This window comes from Apostichopus japonicus, chromosome 9 (genome assembly GCF_037975245.1).
Source record: "Apostichopus japonicus isolate 1M-3 chromosome 9, ASM3797524v1, whole genome shotgun sequence".
Lineage (NCBI taxonomy): Eukaryota > Metazoa > Echinodermata > Holothuroidea > Aspidochirotida > Stichopodidae > Apostichopus > Apostichopus japonicus.
Window position 1 is genome coordinate 1231247 of NC_092569.1, and position 25331 is coordinate 1256577.

Consider the following 25331-nt stretch of genomic DNA (forward strand, 5'->3'; position numbering starts at 1 on the left):
TGAATCGGCATATGAGTCCTCCCCCCCCCCCCATATCATAGTCTACTGTATACCTCATTACAATATATTTATGCTATTATAGTCTGTGAATCATGTAATGTACAAGCAACAACAAGTAAACATTAGTTGAAATGGCTGGTTCTTTTTATTAATATTTCAGTGACAAACCAACCCTGCTTGACGAGGCATTTGCCAAGAGATATGTTTAGGCGATATTTGTATTTAAATGATTATGATAGACAGGCAGATTGTTTAGTCTTGATATTATAACTCAAGAAATGAAAAGTTGACTGATGTTGGTAATGTCAGTTCTCAAGCTATTCTGGTTTTTAAGGTAGTACTCACTGTTTATATTCTAAATCTCTGCAATGCTCCTTTAAATGTTAAATCGATGACGTCAGCTCCTCAATGCAGGCCATAATGTTATTGTTAATCCATTGTTTTACAAATATCTAATAACCCCAACAAAACATGGTCTCTTAACTTTATATGTAAACAGCGGAGCACACTGATACGATATTCATCGCTATTATTCCCTGGCAAATTTATACCACAAATTTTAAGTCTTATATTTCTCCATTGAGCTTTGTGTTGCATCTGAGGAACTGAACTAATTGTCTGTCTATTAGACTATATAGTCCAGTCACTTTAATTGATGAGCCTCAGCTGTTTAAAGGGTCATTTATGAGACGAAACTGAACTTATCAGAATCGAATGTAATAGTTAATTACTCTATCTGAAAGACAAACGAGGAGAATATTTGAAAAATTGTATCCCTGATCTACCTACTACATCTTGTCTGATAACAGACGCGGATCCTGGAGAATTGGGGTGAGTGCCCCACCCCACACCCCCTCCCTTACCCCTCTTTTCAACATCACACACAAATTTAAAAGTAAAGCTATTAGCACAACCTTACGCTTATACTGGGGAGGATGCTCATATAGACCCTCTGTAAGGGGAGGCGGCGTCAAGTTGACCACGGAAACTCCCCTTATAAAATCTTGGAATCCTCCCATGGGTATAAACTTGCGCATGCGAACCAACAGTTCGCCCACTACTTGCAACTTCAATCAGTGCACATTATAGTTCCAATTAACCTCCTCAGTGTGCACGAAATAAACCTTGAAATATATCAGACACCTCAAACAAAGTGGCTGATCTACTAAGTCTAGTAAAATCCATATATTAGGTCAGCTCCTCAGAAGTATCATCGAGAGTCGATAAATTATCTGAAAACAATGAAGTACTTTTAAGGCACCAATTGACAATTGTATCATGTTGTTATGTATTTTATCATCTTTGAATGTTTTATTGTTTATGTAAAGGTGCAAGAACAATTACAGTTATTATTTATTTTCTTTTTGATATATATAGTCAAAGAAGTGACAGACAGGCATTAGCAAATAGACTATGACATTGGAGCCGATTTCTTTATTTGCTGTAGTGTATTTTGTAGTATTAAAGTAGCAGATACTTAACATATTTGAATATGAGTTAGGCCCCAAAATAGACCTGACATGAAATATTTCTGTCTTCTTTGTTGAACTTTTCTTCACGAACAGAAATACCTGATCCTTAGTCGCAGGGGGATTTGATACCTGACAGTTTGGGGGGGGGGGGGCATAGCTAGGGGAGAGGTTTAAGGGGAGGGGTCCCCCCTCCTATGAGAAAGGTTTGTATTTTATAAAGCCCCTAACTGTAATATGGTGCTATATGTACAGGTTGTGTATTTAAATTATGCTATCTGTATAAAAGTGTTGTCTGAGTTTATTAAGCGACATCAAAAATAACAAATGGTTAAATTTACAGGTAGTGAATGGCTAGACGACGGCCCGTTTACATTCTCATAGAAGGCAAACCGGCTGACAGCTATCTCCATGTTTATATCAGTGTTTCTCTCAATACAGCCAAGCTGGATAACCTTAAAGGGCATTGGTACTACTAGTAGTATACTAGTACAAGTGCGTTACGGATTTAAACAAGAATCGTCACATTGGGTCGATCTTTATAGCCTTTGTAATTACATTATACAAATACAAATAAGTATCGCAGGATTGTCAGTAATTTTTTAGTGGTATAACGAACCAAATAACCGGCGACCGAATCAGATAAAAAAGTTCTGGGTTAAAGTGGGGTGACAAGTGCCCCACTCCCCACCCCTCTTTCCTCCTGTAGTCCAGTCACTGCTTAGAAGTATATGCCAGGCACTTTATCATTTTCCTCTTAACGTACTACTATTAAACAAGGAAGGAGAAAGTTTCTCCCTAGCCCTCTAAATCTCCGCCCCTCTCCCCCTCTCCCCCTCCCATTCCACACTTATTCCCCGAATTCGAGAACAGGAAGAGCGGTCTTTTATCGACTTAATGTTAATTACATATCTGTAAATCTTTACTACAGTTGCTTTTAATAAATGGAAGGTATTCACCGTTCGACGCCCTCCTCATCGAGGCATCCCATCTCAGGTTAGCCCCCTACAACCCCCTACTTCAACCCCATTCGTATTAACCAGATGTAGTGTTAAAACGCGTCTCCTTATTTAACTCGCTACTAATTCAATCTTCGAAGTAAACAATATACACAATCTTTATATTTTTTCCAGTAACATTAACCTGTTTTTTTTTTGTATTTATAAAGATGGGCGTGTCAGTTGAGATCCAGAGCTATTATCACCTTTCAGATATGACTTACCATAACACAAAACACAAAGGTTATATATGTCACCTTTGTGTCCTACTGCAAAGCATAGAAGAAAACAACCCAGATGGTTGGAAAACAGTCCTCAGCTCCATAATAACGTCAGTGGATATTTTCATATGTCACTTATTAAGTCTGACGTCACCATGATATGCGGACGTCGATATGCTAAGTCTTCTTATAAACATATCTTTTCAATGGATGTTTAAGGTCAGTATCTACAATGGACCGAAAGGGCATGAAGGAAATATATGCGGATATAAGTTTGTAATTTTACAAACCAACGACTGACCGTAGTACCATAACGTGGCGAGGCTGCCCCTATAAAACTTGGGATATTTTGCACAATCCTGTCTGTTCTGTCCGGCGAACTTTGTTAAATACTGCTCCTTAGTTGAACGACTGAGATTAATCAACAGGGACGTGGCAAGCCTGGTCGGTCCCGCGGGACAACTATGTCACTGGGCCATGCTTCTGAAGTCTTCACTTTAACTTAGGTTTTATGAAAATGACAGTGTGTTATTTTGTTCATCGCCCCGGCCCCAATTGACTCCAAGGTTTGTGGCTGTAGCCCAAGGTTCTTCCCCCTCCCCTCTCCCTCGCCAGAGTTGTAGTAGGTGAATCATGTATACACTGTATTCTCATACAGCTTCTCTGATCCTGCAACGACCTGCGGTCAATTGTCTATACAACTTTACTACCCATAACGTTTCTTCATTCGATATGGTTTATCTGTACATGTATTTAAGGTTACCTTCACAACATGCATGTATTGATGTATTACCATTGAACCTCATGCCCTATATAGGCGCTAGTGGAAATAAAACTAACCAGACACGAATCGATCCCGTATCGTGCAGACTATACAAGCAACGAGGCCTGCGTTGGTGGTTCACGACATTACGTTGTATAACGGCCTATAACACACCATGATATATTGCTCCGTAAGGAGGCGATGAGGCAGTTGTTCCACTTTGAACATTCTAACATGGAAAGCTGCCACGAAGTCTGATGGTGAGACTAAGCGATGCTTTCATAGTTCTTCCCGATTGCACGACACAGCCCCCCCCCCCCCTCCCCCTTTCCAAATTGAAAGTCATCAGTTTTCTCGCCAAAATTAACTTAGCAATCCAAAACATAAATAGTTCATTTCCAATTTTCTCGTGGAGCCATTTATCATCCATTGGTGTATGCTGCTCAATGTCCTCAGATACTATAACATGAAACAATATATATATATATATATATATATATATATATATATATATATATATATATATATATTTATATATATATATATATACATATATATATATATATATATATATATATATATATATATATATATATATATATATATATATATATTATAACTCGCTCAGTGTGAGCAGAAGCAGCATTCAATATAATAACTATATGCATATTAAAATGTTTCTGGTTACCATTTGTGACGATACTAAATGAAAAATGTTATCTTCTATTAGGAAAATCTATTTCATTCGGTTTTATTGTCGTATAAATTAAACATACCTGCTCGTCGTGCTGAGTCAAACTCCTCTGTCCCTCTGTAGGTGACTGGCTCGATAGAGTAACTTCCGGCACTCAAGTTTATACCACCGTCATAAACCTGTCAAGAGACTCTCAAGTCGAAAATGGCGAATATTTCTCCTGAAATAAAACTATTCCTTAGAAGAGGATCGTTGTACATTCATTCCATGGGGGAAATTTTAGAGATAAATTTCCCGCAGTACCGTACCATTCAGAAAATGATTCAGTTACTGTTAAAATCTACACACGAACGTATATAGTACAATATATGGTTCACTTTAGACCAATAAACGTTCCGCCAACACCGGACACATCCACATGGAATAACTTTATAATACCGCAGCAGTAACCACTTTGCGATGACGTTGTCAACATACACAGCTTTATCTCAGGTAGATATATCCAGTTGATAAGTTAAACATAGGCGGACTGCAGTATATAAGATTCATTCCTATCCCACCAGAATACATAGATCACTCCACATGGATATCCTCCGCACGGATATACACAAACATCTATATATTTATTACTAACACAAGTACTATATACCACTTAACGTTCACTGTATGTACATACCTATTATTCAAAACAGGTTTTCCTTTTCTCGTGTACGCCTTTAATTAAGTCTTTTCTCTGACTATATCGCTGCTTCGCCTTTTATAACCGAACGTATATACCTTAATGTCCCGCACGCGATTGCTTAGACCAGAGTTGATATCGACCTGCAACCCATAGCACGTATACCACGCCAATATACAACAAGAGCTATATACACCGACGACCAAGCCCACGATACCTTGGCAACCGGTAGAATGCCAACTCTTTAATGAAAAATATAAAAAACGTCCCGGTTACTAACTGCATATACGCTCTTACTTTGGACTGTGAAGAGTCAACGAAATTGTTCTTTTGTAAGAGAGAAAACCTTTTACAATGGAAAGACTAAAGTCTGGGCCGCCAAATTAAATGAAGCTATGCTCAGTCCTACAATGAATTATCATAGTAATATTGCATTCTCTTATATCGTCAATTCCCCTTTTACACGAACACCTTCATAATTTTTGAGATAATCAATGCCGCGTAAATGTAGTACCTACAAATAGGACCTCCCGTCGCGTTATTTTGTAAGTTACCGTGTTCATGCATGCATAAAATTTAAAAAGACAGTGGTTTATTATGGATGACACAACCTCTCTATTTCTTTTTCCTATTTCTTTATTTCTCTATCTATCTATCTCACTCACTCACTCTCTCGCTCTCTAACAGAACAAATATATATATGTAGATATATATAGATATATATATATATATATATATATATATATATATATATATAAGAAGGAAAGAAAAAAAAAAGAAGCCTCTTAAATTTTAGACGGTATATGTACTCTTCGTGGACAGGGCGCTACGAGCATTTGAAATTTTTAATATGAAGTATACGGTTTCCAGCACGCTTCCGCAAAGATCTGTATATATACACTGTATACATAAGATACGATAAAACCTTTTTTTCGATGTCCCGAACAAGCGCATCGTTCATTGGTCACAGCATACAAAAGTTACTTAGCAACCAAACAGAGTTCGCCTCTCTGTCCCGTCACCAGTCGACGAATACAGAGGAAGCTAAATGTAATCAGCGGGAAACGGCATCAGCGAGAAAAAGAGAGAAGCAAAAAAAAAAAAAAAAAAAGAACGGAGGGAGAAGAGAAATATAGATCGCCGGCTAGATACGACATTAAGTAAAGTATCTAATAGAAACATACAACCTTTCGTGCGAACAGTTACAAGAGGCCAGTTGAAAAATGATGAGTAGAGATGCTTTTAGGGCAAATTCGGCAGAAATTCTGGGATAATTAGAACAAAAACTGGCATGGAAACGAGGCGGGTATAGTCCGTCGCCTTGGTAGCGGCTTATGGTTCAAGGTCGATTTCTGTAAGATAAAAAACAGTAGCTAACGTGTTTTTTTTTCTCTTTTTCTTTTTGTATTTTTATTTTGTAGACTTTTTATCATTCCTCTCCAGTCTCTCTCTGCTCTTTGTTTTTCTTTCTTTTTAGTGGATTTGATAAAGGTACAATGCGTACGACGACGAAACGTCGAGTTTCTGCTCTAATTAGGGTAAAAAGATGAATTTTGTTAGCAATAAGGATGTAAGTATATGGATCGGCTTGTTGCTGTATCGCCTACAGGTAAATATGTACATATAGACATGCAGATGGGATAGGTAGTTCGTATATAGGCACCTGTGTGTTTATGTAATGACTTGTATATATAAGAAGGAAACACACCGCAAAATGTGTATATATTATAGCATCTGTTTCAAGTATATAGCTTTGAGATTGCTAATACAGTAGTAAAGTATTGACGTACGCTATATTCATATATATATTCAGTACTAAAAGTTACATACATGCAGTTCATTGGCTGTTTTATTCAAACGTTGCAGAATATGTACTTTTGTTGTTTGTTTTTGTAATTGAGATCTGCTTGCTCTACGTTACGAATTCTTATTGGAAACAGTGTCTGCCGCATGGGGGGGGGGCGGCGGAGTTATTCATGGCCCAAAATACCAACGTTTGTCTGGTGAATGCCAATTGCTGGAATAATTACAATCATAACTCTGTGAAAGATACTGGCAGCAAAACTATATGCACAGCTGCTTTAAAATTTTAAAAACTTTTGTTATAGGATGGAAATTTAGTCTAACTTTCAATCTAACTATTTAGCATCGGTGAACAATCTAATATTAATTGTACACTTGAGGATTGACCGAGCTGTTGAAAAAGTGCGTCGACATTGAAGACCAGAGTCAGTTAGTAACTCCTATTTTCCTACCTGATGTTTAGTCATCGTTGTGATGTCAAGAGTAAAATGACAAATTGCAGAGTGGGAATTCAATCTAACTTTACATATGAATCTAACCATTCATGATTTCCGAACTAGATGTGAATGAATGAATGAATGAATGGATGGATGGATGGATGGATGAATGAATGCATGCAGGCATACATGCATTAATGAATGAATATATTAATGAATGCATGGTATAATGAATGAATGCATTAATGAATGGATGCATGAATGAAAGAATGAATCAATGCATGAATAAAGAATGCATCAAACGAACGAGCCAACGAACGAACGATGGAATAGTAGAGTAAACTTTAATTATCCGAAATATACTCCATGTTATGTATCGGTAAGAATAAAAGCGACAAGGGAAAGGCAATGGTCCGTCTTCCCACTTAAGATAAACATGAGGAACAAATGAGATTTTACTGATGTGAAGGGCGATTAAGTTTTACCTTTCGTCAACATTTAAATTCGGCAAATTATCTTTAGGTAGTTCCTAATTCACTATAAATAACTTTTCCGCCCTGACCTAGTACGAATCAGCAGAGAGAGACTGTGGATGCAACGCCTTCGCACCATTCAACCTCATGGGCTCAACATTCAGGAAGGACATGTCTAACTTTTCTTCTGTCCCCCCTCCATCTCCTCTTGCCCCCCTGTCACTCCTCTTCTCATAGCTCTCTTTCACCTTTTTTTTCTCCTCACTTTCTGTCTTTGTCCTTCTCTACCCCCTTCGCTTTTAATCATCACTTTGACCATCTAATGTTTATCTCCCATCTCTCCTCTTCCCCTGTTGGTTTGTTTCTTTCTTCTCTCCATCCCTTGTCTAATCCCCTTACATCTATCTCTTTGTGTTCACCATGCTCATTAACCTGTCTGTATTCTGTGCGTGTTTTTGTCCCTTTTGTTACTGTTAAGTGTCATTTAGCCTCTGAAGAAGATCCTGCTAGCCTCGAAACGTCAGGCCAACTTACTTTTACACACTATTGATAACTTATCAGTTTTATATCATTCATAGAAATCGCCACACCACTCCCCCGACACCCCCACTTCCTCGCAACACCCCACTCCCCAACACACCCCACTTCCTCGCCACCACCACACCCCGCCACACCCCATTTCAGGCCACACCCCGCTCCCCCGCCACAACCCACTCCCGCCATATCCCACTCCCCGCCACATCCCACTCCCAGTCACACTCCACCCTGCCAAACCCACTTCCCGCAACACCCACTTCCTCACGACACCCCACCCCACCCCACCTCCCCGCCACACCACACTCCCCCGCGACACCCACTCCCAGCCAAACACCCACTCCCCGCCACACCCACATCCTCGCCACACCTAACTTCCACGCCACATCCCACTACCCCGTCCCACCCAGCTTCACGCCACACCCCACTTCCCAGCCACATCCCACTTTCCCCGCCACACCCCACACCACACTCCCCGCCACACCCCACCTTCTCTTAACACCCACTTTCCCGCTACACACCACTCCGTCCTGTCCATCTATCTCACTCGTATATCTACATGATAATCCTATCGATATAGACCTACTTCATATTTTCCTTAAAAATACGAATGAATATCTGTCATGAGCTTGAGGACGCGTCTGCATGAGGCAGACAAATGAGGTACCGATGGAAACAAGTAGGCCCATATCAGTTGTATGAATTCAGAAGTGTACAGTGTAGGCTACGTGAGATCATGAAAGTTCTTAGTTTCGGTTCATTACTAAGATGAGATGATCAGGTTCAAATTCCCGTCAGATTCGTTCAAGGAACTCTAGCATAATGCACGAGAGTATCATGTGTATATGTTTTTTATCGCTCAATAGGCTTATAATGTAAAGTCAACTTTACATGCAATGCAATTTTTTTTCTTTTATTGCGCATGCGCGACTTGAAGTGCGTTATACAAAATCTTTGGATCATATCGTGATGGTGATATCCGTTACGTTGCGAATTCAGCAACTATTCTAGTCTCATATGCCCTGCTATCCATGTGCCTCACATTTATTTACCCATCCATAATTGTGTTTTTTTATAAAGTACTCGGTAACACATGGAAGTACACATTGACGTTGGCTGAATTATCATCTTAACTGTCGTGAATGGTTTACTAATATTTACCACGCTTAAAATGTTTGGGCGAAATTGAAGATAATTAATCAATACATTACATTGCACATGCATATATCCATGACATATCAATATCCAATAACAACTGGCTATTGGATATTGTTATGGCACAACTATTTACCTTTAACTGTTTAACTGTTATTGTAAGAAAAACAGTAACAACAAGGGGGGGGGGGGGGCTGCGGGAGTGTACATGGTATTGTTTATGAAGCAACGCTCGTCTGGGCTTCTGTGTATATTGCATGCTGCAAGAAAATAGTCTCGACGACTAGTTTGTCAGAATAACATTGAGTGACATCATCAATCACGTGCTAATTCGTCATCTCCAGCTGGGAGAGTGGCCATAATAGATTAATCAATATCAGTTAGGATTTGACACATTGCTGGTGAGTGATACGTTAAAGGAGAGAAAAACCCAACTATCATCTATCATCTTTAGATTGTATGAAAGAGAAAAATCTTGTTGAGTTTGGGAGATTTTTGTAGTTATAGTTAAAAATCGTCCCAGTGGGCTCTCATTTGTAAATCTGTGATGTCTAGGGCAACAAGTGTGATCTGAAATGTTCTTATTTTTTTCTTCACATGTCAACAATGTTGACAGTGTTACCCGCGATGTCATCACTAGGTCATTTAAAGAGCTTCAATATGTCAAGTACAGTATTTGCAAAAAGCATCCACATAACAGAAATAAAACAATGTTATCAATAAAGAAAAAGAAAACAAAAAACACAACAACAATGGAACACGTATGGCTCGATGATGTCATATTTAGACTTGCTATAAGTCTTCGATCTTCTGTGTGTGTGGGTGTGTGTGTGTGAAGAAACATTAAAACCTGTGATTCGTGTATTCCCAAATAGAATAAGAATCTTCTTCGCTGGTTGGGGTAGTTGTTCATTCCAATAATCACTATATGGCATATGACAACGATGACGGTTGCGTTTGTGTCTGCCTTAAAGATTATTAACTACAGTAATCAAATGTTGCAGAAAGGTGCTTAAGTCTGTCCAATTATCTTTGTGGTTACAGTGAATATTCGACCGCTCCTAATCAGTGAGCCATCTCTCCTTTCATCGACTACAAAATATGTTCCTTCTCACAAACAGTAATGTTTTATCGTTCCACCCTCAAACCTTTGAAGTTTATGATTAACTTTATCGCTCCTGCGTGATGTTACATACTGTTTTTTTTTTTCATATGTATTTTGGTTTCTTTTAAAGGGAAATTCCGGTGACTGACATGTGGATTGCTCAATGAAATTAATGGAAAATTTGTGCAAACCCAACATGACATGTATTTTTTGTCAGAGAAATGATTTTTTTATATTGTTGAACTTTTGTATAATGCATCTGGCAACAGTAGAGTTAATAAAAGTGTTTTGGTTTCTTTTATGATATTTAACTCAGTTCTTCAATGATATATTTACGTTTTTATTTAAATTTGAAACAAACTACCGAGATGACGTCATAGAGTGCCTACTGTGATCCCCTCCTTGGAAGAATCAAGGGTTTAGCCAGTCCGAATAGGTCACATTCAACCAACCATATTTCGAGGTAGCAACAAGATACTGAGATTGGGGTTTGTGTGGGTTTGTTTCTTTTTAATATATGTATCACATATTCTGCCACCGGCATCATATCCCTAGATATGTGTCATATATTCTGCCACCGGCATCATATCCCTAAATATGTGTCACATTTTCTGCCACTGGCAAATTCTAAGATATGTGCCACATTTTCTGCCACCGGCATATCCTTAGATACCGTATGTGTCACATTTTCTACCACGGACATATCCATAGATATGTGTCACATTGTCTGCCACCGGCATCATATCTCTAGATACGGGTATTTTTTTCTGCCACCGGCAAATCCCTAGATATGTGCCACATTTTCTGCCACCGGCCTATCCTTAGATATGTGTCACATTTTCTGCTACCGGCATCATATCCTTAGATATGTGTCACATATTCTGCCACCGGCATCATATCCTTAGATATGTGTCACATTTTCTGCTACCCGCATATCCTTAGATATGTGTCACATTTTCTGCTACCGGCATATCCTTAGATATGTGTCACATTTTCTGCTACCGGCATCATATCCTAGATATGTGTCACATTTTTGCCACCGGCATCATATCCTTAGATATGTGTCACATTTTCTGCCACCGTCATATCCCTAGATATGTGTCACATTTCCTGCCACCGACATCGTATCCTTAGATATGTGACACGTTTTCTGCCACCGGCATATCCCTGGACATGTGTCACATTTCTGCCACCGGCATATCCCTTTGAAGGTCGAGTATTAGGGCATCCAGATTAAATAAAACCAACTTTCAAAGAAAGCTAATTGTTACAGCAGTTAATAATTTATCTTGTTTGTTGTTCAGGGGCGGGGGAAGAATGCTCAGCTGGGGGAGGGGATCCTGTGGGGGGGGGGCAAATTCTAGGAACAGTGGGACATAATTTGATTTGAGAGGGCAAACCACATAGTAACCTCAAAACTTTCCCACCCAATGAATCCTCTGTCTAGCACAAATTCCAGTCGAATGTTTTCTCAACAAAAGGACACGTTTTAGTACACTTTTACCTTTACATATCAACAACATGGCACTTTTCTTATTTCATTTTTTTTCTTCTTCCAACATTGCACCCTTTAATTAAAACAAATGGAAAATGTGTCCTATTTTAGCAACATCTTATTTTAATTTTAAGGAGCCCTGTGAAGTTTACCACAATAATGGTGGCGGGGTGGGGGCGGGGGAGGGGGTTGGGGGGGGGGGGCGGGGAGCACGTTACCTTTGTGACGCCCTTTAAAAAGCTCCACTGGTTTTGTTTGTAGATGATACTTGACGCATCACATGCAAGCTAAAACTATAGCAACGACTCTAATTCAAATAACAGTATTTTGTTTTTGTTGATATTTATCATTTCAAATGAATCATCACCAATTATAATCAACTGCATCGGACTCACAATATTGTGTCATGCCTAATTGTTCCGACTCAAAGGCATAATGCTTATACATTCCGGACGAATTCCAATAGTATTATGCTGCATAATTTAGACGTATGGGCCTATACAAGGAAATAAATGAGGGGGGGGGGGGGTTGTTAAAGATTTTGGAAAGTCCCTGTATTTTCCCAAGTCGTAATCATGCAATCAATTTTGCAAATCAATTATTGATTTATGAACTAATTTATTCTCAACCGAAAGGAAAGTACCTCAATATAGGATTTGCTCCCTTGTCTTGTACATGGGGGAAAATCAACTCTAGATCGATTTGCATATTACATTGATTACAATCTTAGATGATCTGGTACATGAATGCTTTTTATGAACATAACAAGTAAATGTATTACTTATGTTTAATTTTTTTGTTGATCCTCTTTTCCTATACTGTTTTTATTTAATTAATTTTATCTTTTTTTCAGTTGGTTTCTTAGTTTGTAAATTTTTCCCTATGCTAATAACTCTTTTTATTTTTCTAATTGTTTGCCTTTGTTATATCCCTTATTTGAATAATATATACCTCTTTTCTTCTTCTTTTCCCCTTTTCTATTTACATAAATGCTTTGAGGACCTAGTGGGAAGGTCGACTCTGGCTTTCCGAGTAATCCACTTTTAAAAGTTGAAATCATAAAATCAATAAAATGATGTCACTAATTGGGGCACTTCTTTCCCTCAAACTTTGTTCTATTATTCATAGCATAATCATATATAGAAACAAAGTTCAGAATTACCGATAAACTTATAAGTTGGAATTCATGGTGTAACTTTCATTCCATTGAAATATGTATAGTTAAATTTAACACAGCAAACGACTTGATATGTTCAATTTTATGATTAGTTTCCTATGTAAACGGGTTACAATGCATGCCAAAACACCATTGGTATAAGAACGAAGACGAGAATGGATGCGGGGAAGTGGAGGGGTTGTGAAAAATGCTTTAAAACATCCCTTATGATACGTTACTATACAAATAATTAGCAATGTGGTACATTGAGGCCATCATATGCAGATACAGGAGGGGGGTAAGGATCAACAGAGAATATTGACAACCGTTAACATATAAAATATAGGTTTTTTTTCAATCTATGAAATGGAGAGAGAGCGCCCTCTTTCACTTTTAAACTGATCCGTAAGGGGGGGGGGGGGGCACCTTTCATCATGATTGTGAAACCACCTTGGAGTGTGTTCACTTTGGAACTGCCCTAAATACGGCCTCGTTTCTATATCGGTCATAGTTTTGTAGATTTCACTCGGTTTGTCGTCGATGAGAAAATGAGAGACTTTGCATCTTCACTTTTCAATTTTACGTGAAAGGCTCTTATCGGATCGTTTCCCTCATTCTAGAAATGACTAATACTGTAAGAAGATTGTCGCCCCAGTTTGAAAAGCTTTCCCCTTTTCCCTCTTTACCCCCTTTTATCCCCTTCTTCTTCTTTCCTTCGAATATAAACAAATACATATAGCCTTATATATATTTCAATCATTGTATAAGGCAGATCGATTCTTTGGGGTCCCATGCATTTACAATTTAAGTGATATGTATTCGCCATAGTTAATTTGCATAAAACGACTTGAATTGTAAAAGAGTTTCAGATTTTATCAGAGCCATTGAAGCGGTAAACAACTAACGAAATCTTAAAAGTATCTGTTTACACAAGTTGTCTCAAGGGTGTAGATAAGGTCTGTCGGGGATCAATTAACTTGATATATTTTTACTTCGTTTGTTTCGAACACCTGGAAATTCATCGTTTCTGCAGCTATATGACAAATGACTAACCTTGGACTAGTGCAGGTGACTGCATTAACAGGTGACTACAAACAGGGGCATATTACACTCACCACATGCCTGTACAAGGGCGTGTATCCTGTTGTAGCGTGTAGCAATTTGCTAGATTTATATCATCCAAACCTAAACATACATGGATCATGTACAAATCGTTCGAAGAAGCTGCTCTTTGCCTATGGAATGTATTACCACTAGAAAACAGATATGCTTCCCTCACTTCGTTCAAAAACTTTTGAAAAGTCGTCAAATGCGTCAAGTATTCATCAATGTTAATGATTAGTTCTTTTGTTCATTGTATTAGCTTTCTTCTATCTTTTCCTCTCCCTCGCCTGAGCACCCTTCCGGGTGGATATCATTACCATTACCGTTATCGTTATTATTATCATGATCATGATCATGATCGATACTATTATCATTACCATTACAATTATCATTATCATTATTACCATTACCACCATGATCATTATCATTATCATTATCATTATCATTATCATTATCATTGTCATTGTCATTGTCATTGTCATCATCATTATCATTATCATTGTCATTGTCATTGTCATTGTCATCATCATTATCATTATCATTATCATTGTCATTGTCATTGTCATTGTCATTGTCATTGTCATTATCATTACCATGATCATTACCATTACCATTACAATTACCATTACAATTATCATTATCATTATTACCATTACCACCATGATCATTATCATGATCATTGTCATTGTCATTGTCATTATCATTATCATTACCATTACCATTACAATTATCATTATCATTATTACCATTACCACCATGATCATTATCATTACCATTACAATTACCATTACAATTATCATTATCATTATTACCATTACCACCATGATCATTATCATTATCATTGTCATTGTCATTGTCATTGTCATCATCATTATCATTATCATTATCATTGTCATTGTCATTGTCATTGTCATTGTCATTATCATTACCATGATCATTACCATTACCATTACAATTACCATTACAATTATCATTATCATTATTACCATTACCACCATGATCATTATCATGATCATTATCATTGTCATTGTCATTATCATTACCATGATCATTACCATTACCATTACAATTATCATTATCATTATTACCATTACCACCATGATCATTATCATTATCATGATCATTATCATTATCATGTCATTATCATTATCATGATCATTGTCATTGTCATTATCATTATCATTACCATGATCATTAACATTACCATTATCATTCACATTATCCATTATCATTATCATTACCACTATCACTATTTATCACTATCACTATATATCACTATCATTATCATTAATATTCATTATAATTATCACTATTACAATCACTATAATTATCAATATCATTGACATTTTCATTATTATTACTTAGGAAGTGTATACGTATAGGGAGAAACAGAGGGAACGATTTTGTTCTCCCTTTTCTTCATATTTGGTTTCCCGAAAGGGAAAACTATGGAGTCAAGGGGACAACGGATTGCAAAGTCGGCAATGACTATAACGTGTATCGCAAAGTCGGTAAGTACTATGACGGTTAGATTCGTTCAACACGGCAGCATACAAAAACGTATTCAAAGCCGAAGCCAAAGTGATTTAATCAGGTCACACATCCGGAATTATATGCATGCAAGGTTCTTCAATACCGCCCTAATTACCTTTCAGGAAGACAATTCACGCTGTATAATTTTAAAATAAAATAAAACTGTTAGCAGGCCAACTTACTTTTACACACTGTATAATTTTGATTGTTTTATCACTATTACATTCATGGGTGTAAGTTCACGCACTAAATGCGTTCTCAGGTTTGAGATCGATTTGGGACCGACTTTCGTTTTCACTAGTGGAGGGGTGACACCCCATTCTCCCCTCCCTCGCATGTACGTCCCTAATTGCATGGACGGTACACAATCCCGATAATCGGTTATAGCTAAATTGGGGAGGGGTGGAGAGGATGAATAATTGTTCATTTCATGAGAGATAAATGTACAATTAAAATATGTCCACAATGAGAGAAAGGGTAGAGCTTATCATTATTTTGACCAAATATGCTACAAGATCAAATCATATAATCACTCATTTATGCTCAGATGTAAAGAAACAACCATTTTGATGGCACTTCCAGGCCTGATAAGGGCGCAACAACCCTGGGCGACGGGTCAGTCATGCGGTACGGGTAGATATGGATAAAGAATAATATATCCTTTGTTTCATTGTATACTTAAAGATGATTCAATCGGGGGGGGGGGAGGTGTTTGACGTAATTGTCCCCGGTGTCTGACCGGTCTCTTGATTGGCTTGACCACTCCGAAGTTTGCTTTTACGGCACTGATTTTTTTAATTAATAAGGGCCGTGAAGAGAACCATAACTCTCGCGGTGAAGCTCTATATGCCAAGCCATGCAGAATGTGTTAACACACTTTCTAGTAGCTATAATACTTTTCAAAATATTCAGCTATACAGATTAAAATTCCAGTTTCGTTTCCCTATGCGGCAGTGATAAATCCGCACTTCTTCAACGCGATCCTATGGCTATAGTTGCCTCTATTTAGGCATATAAATCTGGTTATGTGTATTATTATTACTATTATGTGTATTATTATTATTATTATTACACAGCTGATATTGACAAAGCACTTCAACAAACAGCTACCTTCAATCACAGATGCTGTCGGCCGGTCATGGTGTATGGAATTCTTGCTTGCACGTGTGAATTTATTTTTCCTTTTTTTGATTGTCGAAATATTTAAAAATTGATATTTATTCTTCCCTATAAATCGACTGGTTGAATTTCACAGAGAAATTTCTTTACCGTCATGGCAAATACGCTGTGTCGACATTTTGCACTGATATTTAACTTGCTGTGGTCATTTTTCGGTATAGATAAACCTAATGAAATATAGATAGAAAACGTTCATTGTTTGCAAATGAAACTATCACATTTTTATATCACTGAGATGTATATATACAGGTTCATTCTAGTGTATAAAAACTACCGGGATTGAATGGTTAGGGCTTGTCGTCGCATACATTTTGAGGGAATATCGGTGATTTTTGTTCATTCACCTCTGGCATATAGTGGCGCTATTGCACCTTTGTAAGTTCTTATATAGATGATAGAAAAAAAGGAAAAATCAAGGCTTCTTTTATCACTTAATTCTTATAGATAGTTTTACCAATTAGCTATATCTTAATTAATCTTTGTAAATCATATAATATAATATGTGTCATATGTGTTATATAATATGTTTAGGTGGTAAGCCTAAACAGTCGGAAATTCTGCAGCAGTGTTGCAATATTATATATATATATATATATATATATATATATATATATATATATATATATATATATATATATATATATATATATATTATATATATATATATATATATATATATATATATTATATATATATATATATATATATATATATATATATATATATATATATATATATATAGCGGGAGGCCTGGGTTCGAATCCCGGTGGAGGCTGGAAGTTTGTTCACTGTTCTGGATTTTATATATATATATATTCTGTTCAAAGTATCTCTTTCGAGCTCCGGCTTTAGGAATCACAAATGACTTCGAGTTGGTTAGATTCATGTTTGATCTCTAGAGTAAGGCAAATATGTCACTAAAACAGAATTAGTATTGTTCGATACAGGTGACACGCCTACAATGGAATTATTTACCGGTATGGAACCTTTGGATACACAATCAGCGTCCATAGCCTAGTGGTTAGGGTGTCCGCATATAAAGCGGGAGGCCAATCACCATTTTGCATGTAAGACAGGGACGTAGCCAGGGGGGGGGCAGGGGGAGCGACCGCTCCCCCCCTTTCAGTTTCGAAAAAAAATGTTTAAAAACTGTCGTTTTTTAGCATGGTATTTTGTCAGTGCTCTTTTGATCTTGAATACTCGTCAGCTCCGTTAAGTCGATTATAATCGTAGTAACATTCCCGCCTACTGATTGAACTACTTACTTAGTTTGGCAGATGCAATTAGCTAAATTTAGCCTATAGCCTATTACAAGCCTACAGTTGGCCACAGCGTATACCTAAATATATTGCCTTATGTCACGAACCGTATGCACAATAACGTCGACAACGTTCGTTCTCATCCTTTCTTTGATTCGTCCTAAGTTGTTGCACGAACAGCATGTTATGAAGCTAAGCTAGCAATCGTGATACGCACTTCCTATAAATAATTATTACACTGCTAATTAAATACACTGCGATAACGATATTTTTTTAGACCACTGCATATCTGGCTATATTACAAAATATGAAAGTTTATATTGTCTATCAGTTAAGTTCGTCAAATGTATTAAAGTCCAGACATTGGACAATAAACAAGAATCATCCTACTGGAAAAATTGTAAAAGGGCACTATGTTTGTCTTTCTGATACATTACGTATAAGAACATGTAAAAGAATTCAAACAGGAAACAAAATCTGCTGATAATAACATATCATATGACTAGGGGCGTAGCCAGTATGTAGCACTGCAGGCCCGGGCCTACACATTTTTGGGCAAGTTACCTTTTTTTTTAAATACACCCATAATTCAAATCCATAAGCTTGCTGGACGAGTTTAAGATTCTAGACAGGAAATACTATTTGAAATGAACGTAGCAAGAATATGGCCAAATTATTGGTGACCTATTCTTCTGTCATCTAGGCTGTCATTTCTATCGCGTGTCGTTTCAATCAACACTCTACCCGCCGAAAAAGACTAGATTCCAATCTTGTCAGTAGTAACATCTAGTTAAGAACCCGTTTACGCAAATAATATTTCAGTTGAGAAAACAGGTGAGAAATTTGCATCAGATGGCAATCGTCGGATAGCTCTCGCCTTCTCTTATTAGGCTAACTTAAACATTTACTAGCTACAGTTGAATCAAAGACAAGTACTGGCTGTAGTTGTATCAAAGACATTTCTGGCCTATCTTTGTATATACAATTATCAGAAGTTGAAAAGTAAGACTACTCTGTACATGTACCTTGCTAATTTTAAATATATACATTATGCAGTATTGAATTACGTACTATTTTAACTCGTTTGTTTTTTAGGTTTAAAAGTTATATTGAATGAGGTGTCTCAAGTTAGCAAGAGGCCAGGGAACCAGAATGAACACTCGGGAAGGGCCGTTTCCGGCCATCTGGGGGGTTTGTAAAACCAAAAATTTTCTTGTACGCTCCGCGCCAACCGATGGTGGCGCTCCGCTCAGATAGTCGTGCCTACAACTTTGGAAATCCATATCAATCGCAAAAAAAGTGCTCCCCCCCTTTCAAATTCCTGGCTACGTCGCTGATGTAAGAAGCAAGCACCTTCCGATATATCTAAATTTCTTAGAGTATAACGATCCATGCTCTCCTCCCCTTATACCATTCCCTAAAGGCGACGTATCATCCTTGCTTTAACATCCGAGAGAGACCGACTAGCCCATCTAAAAAGGCTATGTTATGCGCACAAAATGATAAAAGAAATGATGAAATCTCTGCAAAATCGGTGAAGAACCTACGAAAGTCCCCCAACCTAAGAAAAGAGATCTAATAAAGGATTACAGGTTCGAAGCCTGGCCAGATCATTGCGTTGTGTCCTGGGCAAGGCACGTTATCTCCATTGCCTCTCTTCACCCAGGTATATAAATGGGGACTTGCGAGGTAACTTGTAAATATAGTTGCGTGCACCGGTTTGTGGCTGCCTCTATGGGAAGTCCCCCGGGGACATGTGGTTGTGGTGCACTGTGGTGCCCCAGGAGAGATTGATTGAATTGTGTACACTTTGGTGTGTAGGTGTGACAAGTTACCAATGACCAGGGCTAAGTTGTACACGCTATGATACACTATATGGGGTGTGAAGAGCGTTCTAAATGCTGGTTAATAAAAATATTAATAATAATGTATGTTATCAAGTTACAGCTACGGAAATGACCTAACGTTCGGTGTATAATATATAGCCTTAGTTCGTATAACCAGTTTCCCGTATTCCATGGATCCAATATGTACAGGCTATGTGATGTCAGCATCAAAGGAGACAACAACATCAAAGGAGACAACAGCGTCAAAGGAGACAACAACATTATAACAGACAGCAGAGAATTAAAGAATATAATACAATACCCTTTCGGCGTTCCATATTATGGAAAAAGCAACCTACAGGTAGCCTACTATTTTGAAGCAGCCCAACATTGAGTAGGAGTTATTCTCCTCGGCCTAACGGCTGAGGTTAGTTCCAAGGTGTTTCGACAACAGAGATGTTGACCTGTGACGTACTTCCGTTTTCAAGAGCCCTCTCTAGTATTCCTATTGCAATGGCGCGAAATGGAAAGTAAATTACTTGTACAAGTTGTTGATGACGGCTACTCAGGCTGAAGATTAACCTGAAGATGACGGCAACTGGGCAGCATGGGTTTGAAGCCTGGACGTAAAGATTAGACCTAAATGTATTCTCTTGACTTGAACTTTTAACGTTTGAGAAAATTATATGAGTCCGGCTTTGTTGCAGGTTGTAGCTGCCACAGCTTAAAAAATGATAAAAGAAATGATGAAATCTCTGCAAAATCGGTGAAGAACCTACGAAAGTCCCCCAACCTAAGAAAAGAGATCTAATAAAGGATTACAGGTTCGAAGCCTGGCCAGATCATTGCGTTGTGTCCTGGGCAAGGCACGTTATCTCCATTGCCTCTCTTCACCCAGGTATATAAATGGGGACTTGCGAGGTAACTTGTAAATATAGTTGCGTGCACCGGTTTGTGGCTGCCTCTATGGGAAGTCCCCCGGGGACATGTGGTTGTGGTGCACTGTGGTGCCCCAGGAGAGATTGATTGAATTGTGTACACTTTGGTGTGTAGGTGTGACAAGTTACCAATGACCAGGGCTAAGTTGTACACGCTATGATACACTATATGGGGTGTGAAGAGCGTTCTAAATGCTGGTTAATAAAAATATTAATAATAATGTATGTTATCAAGTTACAGCTACGGAAATGACCTAACGTTCGGTGTATAATATATAGCCTTAGTTCGTATAACCAGTTTCCCGTATTCCATGGATCCAATATGTACAGGCTATGTGATGTCAGCATCAAAGGAGACAACAACATCAAAGGAGACAACAGCGTCAAAGGAGACAACAACATTATAACAGACAGCAGAGAATTAAAGAATATAATACAATACCCTTTCGGCGTTCCATATTATGGAAAAAGCAACCTACAGGTAGCCTACTATTTTGAAGCAGCCCAACATTGAGTAGGAGTTATTCTCCTCGGCCTAACGGCTGAGGTTAGTTCCAAGGTGTTTCGACAACAGAGATGTTGACCTGTGACGTACTTCCGTTTTCAAGAGCCCTCTCTAGTATTCCTATTGCAATGGCGCGAAATGGAAAGTAAATTACTTGTACAAGTTGTTGATGACGGCTACTCAGGCTGAAGATTAACCTGAAGATGACGGCAACTGGGCAGCATGGGTTTGAAGCCTGGACGTAAAGATTAGACCTAAATGTATTCTCTTGACTTGAACTTTTAACGTTTGAGAAAATTATATGAGTCCGGCTTTGTTGCAGGTTGTAGCTGCCACAGCTTAGGCCCCAAGACGTAGCCTAAGGTACTGTAGGCCTAACGGCATAACCGTTAGCCTAATGGTTGGTGAATTACTCTGTTGAACAGCTATGTTTAAACGAAATTGGGGGTCGATGGGGGCAGGCATAAATTTTGATAAGGATTATATTTCTATTGGAGGTGCTTATAGGTGTTTTGAAAGGAAGGAAAGTCATTTCTAATAATATCAGGAGGCATGCTAAGGTACACCTAGGCCTAGTTACACAAGTTACACTACAGGGATAAGCTGAAGATTGTCTTTACCAATGCTAGAAGTATTTGTAAAAGTTTTGCTGAATTTACTGTTCTTCTTGAGGATCTGCATGGTCCGCGAGACCGAAAGTAAAAAAGGTCCGCCACACCGAAGATCTTCGAGACCGAGGTCAGCGAGACCGAAACTATTACTAAATACTAGGCCCCGCGAGACCTAAACTACTAGGCCTCTAATAGCACTTGGTAAGATAAATCTTACTACCGGTAATATTACCTTGATAAAGAGCATTAGTTAAAAGAATTTACAGCCATTTCTTTTCATAATGGATACCAGTGAGTTGCGCAAGGGGGCTGGGGCAGCTTGCATTGATACTAGGCCTCCACCAGTGGCGTAACCAGAGGGGGTTGCAGGGGGCAAAAGCCCCCGCTCTCAAATGTCTAACCCCCCTGCTGTGTGTTTGTGCTACAAAATGTACAAATTTTAGGAAGTAAATTAGACGTTTGGTTTATTATGAGGAAATTGTTTCAACTGTTACGGGCTAGAGGTTTAAAGTTGACCCCTAATTAATCCTGATTTCACAGTAAAGTGGGATAAAAATGACAGTATCCGCTATAACAAGGGAACATGTTGCGGTTTTCGGTTCTACTTCTGTAAGGAGTCAAAATTCTTTAGACTACTCGAATTTCAAATAATATTTTTGTAATTTGACAATGTAAAAAAGTGTTTTAAACTGGATTAAATCGCCCGTTTTCTCTTACCTCTTCAGATTTTAAGGGGGGGCAGGGACGTCCACCAGTGAAGAATTTAGGGGGCATGCTCCATAGACCATCGGTCTCACGGACCATCGGTTCTCGGAAATTCGGACTCGTGGAATTCTCCTGGACGGGGTATGTTGTGTAATGTCAGGACAGGAGGGATATGTCGTAATGGAATTGGTGGGTAAGCTTGCACGGTTTTGTGAAAACTTACAGCGGTTTGCGTGAGAAAGTTGTACTTGCAAGAAGTGTGAATGGGTTAAGATTGCTTTGGACAAGCACTTTAAGCATTGTAATCGGGTCTGAGTGTTTATGACTTCAGATTTTTCTCTCCTATAGGGTCCTTGGGAATTGAGTGCCCCTCCTGATCCTTATTTTTCTACCAAACTAAACTAATAATAACAATAAATACGTTCAGATAGGCACTACGTTAGGTCTACAGAAGTCTGGTAGAAGCTAATTTCAGTATTCAAGGTGCCAGTGAACTGTCAATCTAAGTCACTTATTTCTTCTTGGTAATTTGTTTGGCCATAATAAAAGTCTGTTCAGGTGATGCAGAATTTATTCAGCAGGTGGTTCATGTCCACCAACAGATAAGATTAAGCCACTCAGTTTCCAAGAAGAATTTGATCATTTGTGCATGTGACTTAATTGCTATAGAAAGAAAGGCTAATCCCATGATAGAAATTTTGTTTGGCAATTTGGCAAATCAATCAATGAATATTCTGACATTTCTTACAGAGGAGTTTTGTCTGTGAATGTGTGATATAATTTTTTTTTGTTCATCTTGGGTCACCATACACTTGGAAGTGCAATTCCAGTACAAAAAGGTCTCTTAATTTACAGTTAACTTGATACAACAATGTAAAAAAAAATGTGTAAAATTCTTCAACAACACATAAGACAGTGCCCGCCTTTTTAAACAAGAAAACTGGGAGCTGATGTTGTTAAAGCTCACTACCAGCTGCTTTTGATTGGCAACAAAACCTTGGCGGAGTGTGTACGTTAGGTCTAAAGAAAATTGCAGCAGCTCAGTCCAGCAAACTTGGAAGGATCAAAAACATTGCCTGCTTCAGGAAGGACAAAGAGTGTAGGAACTTCTAACAAGCAGATAAAACTTATTTATTTTATATTTCTTTGTTACACATACAATGCAAGAATCATAACATACTTAACAATGTGAAGTTTTTATCTGGTACACAAGAGGTACAAACAAACCCACTGACAGGAATCTGGGGGTGGGGGCAGGTGCACTCTATAAGGTCTTGTCCCACAGTTTCCCAGACCTTGAGCACATTTTCAAATACACAACTAGAAATACAAATTTCCCAAAGGGGATGGGTGGGGGGGGGGGAAGCCCTTGTTCCCTCTCCCAGGTTTTCCTCAAAAACCATTACTTGGAAATAGGCTTACTAAAGCTTCACCATATTACGTATAGGGGCTTAATAAAACCACAATTTTCTCTAATGGACAGAGGCACCTTCCTTATTTTATTCTCCCTGGTACCCACTTCAGACCCAACATCATGCTTTCACTTGTAGAGCTGCATAATATCTAATTGTGAAGGAAGAAGAGGCTCTGTATAAATAGCCCAGATGAACAAGTATGATGCATCAGGCCACATATTCAAGCTGATCTAGGCTGGTAGAAGTGTTGTATAGGATCAAGTCACATTGTAACATCTGTAAAAAAAATTGCAGTTTTTGCTATATTCATCGTGAAGTTAGGAACAAGATTATATAAGGAATTATGGAAAGACACTTGAGCATTTTGTCTATAATGAGCTTTGTCCTGACTCCAAACCTCTGAAACATGACAGGTGATATTTTCCCACAAACAGAACAATAAGAAACTACATACAGCTGGCACTATGTAAAGGCAGGTTTTCACAATTTGATCAACTCAATCTAGAAGAAAAAGTGAAGGCATGGCAAAGTGAAGACAACCGAGATTGTTTTTTTCTTTGAAGTGCTCAGACAAGCCAAAACAAACAGCTATCTCAGATGTGCGGATCCATATGTAAATTTAGTGGTTTTCCATACTGGCGTGCCCTTCCAAAAGTATGATGACTCAGGGGAGAGAAGTTGCAAAGATAACGCAGAAACAAAAGATTAACGGTTTACTTGGATAATATAATAACTCAACTGGAGCAACGGTTTACTTGAATAAATTAACAACTCAACTGGAGCAAACTAAATATAAAATATAAAGCATAATTTACTTACAAGTCACAAGCTCACTACATATGAATCAAACGTACTCACTCCCTCACAAGTCTTGGCCGGTCAACCATCCGTACTCACCGCCTCATTCATAAGCTCTGCCAAATCTTTTCATACACAAGAAAGTTCTATCACACCACACGCACACACTCACACCAGATGCACGCACGCACCACAAACAGCGCGCCGTGCCTGATACGTTTGAAACCTCTGTTACGTAATTAAACAGCGATGCGTCGCTTACAAGCGCACCATAGCCTAATGCTACACTATATACATGTACGCCCACACAAGAATACGCCTATCGTTACAATCGCTAATTTACACATAGAAAGCCCAAAACACAAGGTATTGTCCAAGAAACAGATGATAGGGATGACATGGATGATGACAGCTATGACACCAGAGAAAGCACTGCTTTCCTGTTCATCCATCAGACCCAGGGGCGTATCCAGGAT

The 25331-nt window shown here is 38.3% G+C and overlaps 2 protein-coding genes across 2 annotated transcripts in view; one reads left to right on the forward strand and one right to left on the reverse strand.

The window, feature by feature from the left end:
• LOC139973242 (nucleolar protein 4-like) overlaps positions 1 to 4535 on the reverse strand; it is a 99029-nt gene extending 94494 nt beyond the window's left edge. Inside the window, exon 1 of the mRNA XM_071979781.1 lies at positions 4228 to 4535. The gene's annotated coding sequence lies outside the window, so the exon portion shown is untranslated. The remainder of the gene's footprint in view (positions 1 to 4227) is intronic.
• Positions 1 to 25331, forward strand: part of LOC139973240 (uncharacterized) — a 66342-nt gene that overhangs the window by 14472 nt on the left and 26539 nt on the right. The window lies entirely within an intron of this gene.